Raw genomic sequence first — 6,815 nt, 5'->3', positions numbered from 1 at the left:
GTTACACTCCCGAGTCCCGAGATGGGCATGGCGCCGCGGTACACATCGTGTCACCATCACACTGATGTGTCGCCGCCTATTCAGTCCTTGGTCGGACCTTGCCTTTCTACGGGCCGGTGTGCCCTTGGAACAAGTGTCCCGGCACGTTGTTGTCACAACAGATGCCTCCAACTCGGGCTGGGGCGCGACATGCAACGGGCAGGCAGCCTCAGGGTCCTGGACAGGACCTCGACTGCTTTGGCACATCAACTGCCTGGAGTTGCTGGCAGTGCATCTAGCTTTGCGACGGTTTCGTCCGCTAGTGCTGGACAAGCACGTGTTGGTCCGCACGGACAACACTGCGGCTGTTTCGTACATCAACCGACAAGGCGGGTTACGATCACGCCGCATGTCTCAACTCGCCCGTCATCTCCTCCTCTGGAGTCAGACGTGGCTCAAGTCGCTGCGCGCTGTCCACATCCCGGGGGAGCTCAATCGTGCAGCCGACGCGCTCTCACGACAGCTCACTTTCCCCGGGGAATGGCGACTCCATCCCCAGACGGTCCAGCTGATTTGGAGTCGATTCGGGGAAGCCCAGGTAGACCTGTTTGCTTCCCACGAGTCCTCCCACTGCCAGCTGTACTATTCCCTGTCCCAGGCCCCCCTGGGCACAGATGCACTGGCACACAGCTGGCCTCGGGCTTTACGCAAGTATGCGTTTCCCCCAGTGAGCCTGCTCGCACAGACACTGTGCAAGGTCAGGGAGGACGAGGAACAGGTCCTGTTGGTTGCGCCTTACTGGCCCACCCGGACCTGGTTTTCGGAACTCATGCTCCTCGTGACAGCCCCTCCCTGGCGCATCCCCCTGAGGAGAGACCTTCTCTCTCAGGGGCTTGGCACCATTTGGCACCCGCGTCCAGATCTCTGGAACCTCCACGTGTGGCTTCTAGACGGGACGCGGCAGACCTAAGTGATCTGCCCCCAGCAGTGGTAGACACTATCACTCAGGCTAGAGCCCCTTCTACGAGGCAGGCCTATGCTCTGAAGTGGAGTCTGTTCACGAATTGGTGTTCTTCTCACCGAGAAGACCCCCGGAGATGCCCGGTCAGAGTCGTGCTTTCTTTCCTGCAAGGTAGGCTGGAGCGTGGGCTGTCACCCTCCACCCTGAAGGTGTATGTGGCTGCCATTGCAGCACATCACGATGCAGTGGACGGCCGGTCCCTGGGGAGGCATGACCTGATCGTTAGGTTCCTGAGGGGTGCCAGAAGGTTACATCCTCCTAGGACACCCCTGATTCCCTCCTGGGACCTCTCTATTGTCCTGGCGGGACTTCAGAGGGGTCCCTTTGAGCCGCTGGATTCGGTTGAGCTGAAGTTCCTGTCTCTCAAGACAGCGCTCCTGATCGCGCTCACTTCCATCAAGAGGGTCGGGGACCTCCAAGCATTTTCGGTAAGTGAAGAGTGCCTTGTGTTCGGGCCGGCCTACTCTCACGTTGTCCTGAGACCCCGGCCTGGATACGTGCCCAAGGTTCCCACCACTCCCTTCCGAGACCAGGTGGTGAACCTGCAAGCGCTGCCCCTGGAGGAGGCAGATCCAGCCTTGTCGTTGCTGTGTCCCGTAAGAGCGCTCCGCATATACGTGGACCGCACCCAGAGCTTCAGAAGCTCTGAGCAGCTCCTGGTCTGCTTTGGAGGTCAGCAGAAGGGGAAGGCTGTCTCTAAGCAGAGGTTGGCCCACTGGATAGTGGACGCCATCGCCTTGGCTTACCGTTCCCAAGGCGAGCCGTGCCCCCTGGGGGTGAGGGCCCACTCCACACGGAGTGTGGCCTCCTCCTATGCGTTGGCGCACGGCGCCTCTCTGGCAGACGTTTGTCGAGCTGCGGGCTGGGCGACACCTAACACCTTTGCGAGGTTTTACAACCTCCGTGTAGAGCCAGTTTCCTCCCGTGTGTTGGGTAACAGGTAATTGGCGGGAAGGGCTGGCTGGGTGTCTCGCTTGCTGCGCCATTCCCCCTAACACGGGGATGTGAGCGCCTTCTTCTCCCAGTAGAGTTCCCCGGTTGGCGTACCCTGGTCGAGCATCCTCCAGCACCCTCGGCGTCAGACTTGGCGGAGCAGTCTGTCGCCAGGCCCAGTACTGGCGTTAGCATGCCCGGAGCCGGTCAGCCCCCGTACTGGGCTAGGTGTCCATATGGCTGGGTTCCCTGCGGGTAATCCCATATGTGTATTCTTCCACGGTAAGGTTTCCCTCTTGGCAAACCCGTGTCTTCCCTTGACAGATCGCTCTGTCTGTCTCTTCTGGCAGCCGTCCCATCCCTACTCCAAGGTAGGACCTGCCTCAGAGACCCCTTCCATATGTAGTACTGCCCCCTGGGTCAGTCCATATCAGTATATCCACATGTCACCTCCCTACGGGTAGGATGTGGTCTCCGTAGCGACCCTTCCTAAAGGCTCGCTTCCCCATTGTCTTGCCAGCTGAAAGAACAAATAGGGAAGATTTGAAGCAATCTTTCACTGAAGGTTGAAATCCCTTCCATTTACTTTATGTGGGCGGAACAGCAGCATGGCCTTCTCCAGCAGCGATGTACTCACCCTTTGGCCCCTTCGGTACCAAGGTCAGTGAATTTGCGCTGGGGCTTTGGGAAGGTTACGACCTTAAGCGTAGCTTTTGTGGCACGCCAAGGCTTGTCAACAATTGCAGCGCCTCAGGGTTGTGACAAGGTTCAGGTTATGGCGTTTTCCATAGGACCCCATTTGTCGGTCGACATAACTCGTAGTGACCGACAGATAGGGAACGTCTCGGTTACGTACGTAACCCTCGTTCCCTGATGGAGGGAACGGAGACGTTATGTCCCCATGCCACAACCTTGAACCATTCGCTGTTGCCGGGACACGTTCTCGGCTCCTCAGCGTAAAACCTAATGAGTGGATGCACCTGTCGCCCTATTTATACCCGCTGGCACGGGGAGTGGCTCAGGTGTGTTAATCCACTTGCCAATTTCATTGGCGTTTTCTCTTAAAATCAGAGATGATTGGCCTCCCAAGTGAGACCCCATTTGTCGGTCGACATAACGTCTCCGTTCCCTCCATCAGGGAACGAGGGTTACGTACGTAACCGAGACGTTCACCAAACTTGAACTTTGGAACGCAGCGAAATGCTAAATTTTTCGCATGAGCTTGCGTTTCCGGTCTGACGCATTCGCATGCGTATGAATGGAAGTCAATGGAGAGAAAAGTGCAGTGTGACCGCCCCATAAGTCCAAAAAAAAAAAAAAAAGATAACCATGTGACTTCAATGTATGTGTGCTAGTGATGGGAAGTTCGATTCTTTTCCGCGAACCGGTTCTTTCGGACGGTTCAATTCAATAAACCGGTTGAAAAAACCGGTTCATCAGTTCTTTCACGCTCGACGTAATGACGTCATTGGCGATGACGTAATGGCGTCACGTCTATCAAACATTCAAATATATAAAGTCAGTAACCATAACTTTAGTCAGTTAAAACCTCATAATCATGAAAAGTTTACATTTGAGTTTTGCAACAACACCTAAATACAGTAACAGCAATAATGTGCATATGAGGATTTAAGTCTTGAAGATATAAAGTAAATAAATTAGGTGTCATCAGCGCAGAAACCATGATCCACTTACTAAACATAATCCATTGCGATGTATTTGTTGTTAAATGAACTTACGTTTCGCCAGATTACCCTTCATCCAAGCCCTCGAAATACCCGCGCTCATAACATTACTAGTACAGAATCAGAATCAATCACCAAAAGAATGCCTTCGGTTCAGACATGCTGTGAGTCAGTTGGCTTCACGCTGAATCGCGCATGCGCAGTATCATCAATTCATCGGATCTCAATTCGGACGCGTCCGAGAGAAACGATTCTCGGTTGAGTGTACTGATGATCCGAAAACCGATGCAACCGGTTCTTGACTCAAGAACGAGAATCGCTCTAACCGGCACGTGCTGCAGTTCAGTGTCATCAGCTGCTCTACCCGTGTTCATGTTCTGTTTACTACAAACTCAATTTGTGAATGTGTCATCATTACAGTACAGATATCTCATAAATCATCCCTTATTTCCTATTAAACATTTAGAGTCTTAATTATTGTCCAACTTCCCTGAAAACCCATTTGGCCTATACATTATATACAATATACAGATTGGAAACATTAATCTAAAAAAATAATAATAATAAAAAATCAAAATAAAATATAGTTATTTTATCACACTTTCCGATGTTTAACAAAATACTTACAAAATTACACGCATGCGCAGTATCATCAGTTCATCGGTTCTCAATTCGGACGCATCCGACAGAAACGATTCTCGGTTGAGTGTACTGGTGATCCGAAAACCGAAGCAACCGGTTCTTGACTCGAGAACGAGAATCAGCTCAAATCGGACGCGTCCGACAGAAACGATTCTCGGTTGAGTGTACTGGTGATCCGAAAACCGAAGCAACCGGTTCTTGACTCGAGAACGAGAACTGCTCCAGCAGTGGGCGTGTTCGTTCATTATCTGGCTCGGCTCAGTGTTCATCTTCAGTTCGGTCTTCACAGCATTTCATTCAGTGTACTGTTTGAGTAAATGGATTACCCCGGGATATTGGTTTATTCTGACTCAGAGGGAGTGACAGTTACGTTAAAAAAGTTAACAGCTTAAGTAATTTGTGTATTTATGCTTATTGGAGACGTGAACCGTTTCAAACGATTCAGTTCGATTTGGTGAACTGGTTCAACCGGTTCACTAAGAAGAACCGGTTAAATTGAACGATTCGTTCACGAATCGGCCATCACTAATGTGTGCCACTTTGCATACAGAATCACTTTGGGGGGTGTTCGCACGACCAAAACGCTGAATTTAAAATTTTAAAATAGTCTCACGCCGAAAAACCGTTTATGTCCATTAACGAAAAATGGAGACGCCGGTTGCTTTCATGTCCGAAAAATAGACATTAATAGACAAAACGTCAGCAAAAAAAGGAGAGCGAACATGAATGAATGGAAGGACAGAGCAAGGAAGTCTTTGAGGGATGCTGGGAAACCATATGTGAACCGGAGAGGAGAGCAAAAACGAGGAAAAAGTCCACCAAAAGAGGTGAGTGAAAAACCGTATACAAAGTATCTACATAAAGTTAGCGGTGACAGTCAGGGGGGGCATGTAGGCTACTGGGCGTCGTCTACTACAGTTCATTCATATAACTCACTCTGTTTAAAGGTTCAAGTCATGAATGGGTCGATATGAAAGTTGAGAAAATTAGGATTCAGGGGACGTTTTAAACATGTCTCTAAGTTACTCCTTACAACCACGGAGAAATGAATCGAAACGCTTTAGGTGCGTCTCGAACACCAGCCCAGCTGCGTCTAATGTTAGGCCTGAATGTTTTTTTTTATTTTATTATTATTTATTATACCATTCATTGATTGTGTTATAAGCACTGCTGGCAGAATTTTCTATACATAAACAAACATATGTAAATTCATCCCCAGTCTTTAAGATGTTTAGAGTAGAATTTGATTGCTTTATGTCTTCACTGAAATTGGTAAAAAAAAAGAAAAAAGAAAAGAAAAGAAAAGTAATTGGCGTGTTTAAAATATTTTGATATAAATTTTGGACCCCTGTTACCATTTAATGCAACACTTTTTTTGTAATATTGTATGCTATGCTATGTTTGATACTTGTTATTTAATAAATAATAAAAATAAATTTAAAAAGGTAATAATAAAAAAATCCATTGATTGTGTAAGCTGTTATATATTCTAGCTAGTAACCTTAATAGCTGCTAATAGCTCTAGTGTTTTATAGCTCAAAAAAACAAAAACGCTAATGTTACTTTGTTTCTGTTAAGGGAAAGGCGTGCAAGGAGACATGTCCCAGGCAGTGTTCAAGCCTAACAGACCAAAGAAAACTCCAGCTCTTCACAGAGTTTTATGCTGTCTCTTATGAGAGGCAGCAGGCTATCATTATCCCTGGTTTGGACCAGGTATGCTAACTTTAGCAATTCATGACCATGTCATGTCAACAGCAGGGGCAGAGGCAGACAATGTAAACATTCGGGGCTTAGCCCAAACCTAGGGGGGTCCAGGGGCAAACTCCCCCGGGGAGATTTTTTCCCCCCATACGTCAGCTAAATGCACTATTTTGGATGCTGTTTGAGATAATAGAATGCCTAAAAATCTATACACTATCTGGGGAAAAAAAATCACCCAGTAGACTAGAGCCTACAACCTATTTTGTATTTAATTGTTCTCCAGCTATAGTGAATCCAAAACACCAAAAATGTTAAGGGTGACTCATTTTCACCCATGGCAACTAAAAAGAGGCAACCATTATCTGACTATTTTTTAGTTAGCCTATAAGCCTACATAGGAAATATTGGAATTTGGTGTAAACATCATTACTAATCTTAAGAGTTCAGTTCTGTTTAGTTTGTGCTTAGCTGACAAATTTGCTACATCAGAATCCATGCCATAATAATTTAGGCTGCTCTACTAGCAAACAGCTGAGGGGGTACTGTGGGAGATGAACCTGCTTTGGGCCACTTTCCGGAGTCCCTAGATCACTAACTGCAGTTAATCCACCTGCTGTCCCTTGCTGTGCTGCCTGTCCTTCCTCTTCCCTAGCTGACTCATTTGTGTGACAAAATAGTCCCTCAAACACAGTAAAATCAGAAAACATTAGCTAGCGAATAGTGATGGGTGAATGAAGCATTATGAAGCTTTGGGGCTTTTTTTTTTTTAAGTGCCAAAAAAGAGTGGAAGCTTGGGTGGCTTCAAACTCGGCAAACATCTAGTGGCGTGTAAAACTTATAACAGCCCTTTTAGC

General features: G+C 47.9%; 1 long non-coding RNA gene across 3 annotated transcripts in view; it reads left to right on the top strand.

The window, feature by feature from the left end:
• The first annotated feature begins 4,794 nt into the window (after positions 1-4,794).
• Positions 4,795-6,815, top strand: part of LOC127953501 (uncharacterized) — a 34,208-nt gene continuing 32,187 nt past the window's right edge. For all 3 annotated transcript variants that reach the window (XR_008153266.1, XR_008153267.1, XR_008153265.1), the window contains exons 1-2: positions 4,795-5,087; positions 5,839-5,973. This is a non-coding gene — a long non-coding RNA (uncharacterized LOC127953501). The remainder of the gene's footprint in view (positions 5,088-5,838; positions 5,974-6,815) is intronic.

This window comes from Carassius gibelio, chromosome B3, assembly GCF_023724105.1.
Source record: "Carassius gibelio isolate Cgi1373 ecotype wild population from Czech Republic chromosome B3, carGib1.2-hapl.c, whole genome shotgun sequence".
Lineage (NCBI taxonomy): Eukaryota > Metazoa > Chordata > Actinopteri > Cypriniformes > Cyprinidae > Carassius > Carassius gibelio.
Note: the sequence above shows the minus strand (reverse complement) of the source record. Positions and strands in the feature narration are given on the sequence as shown.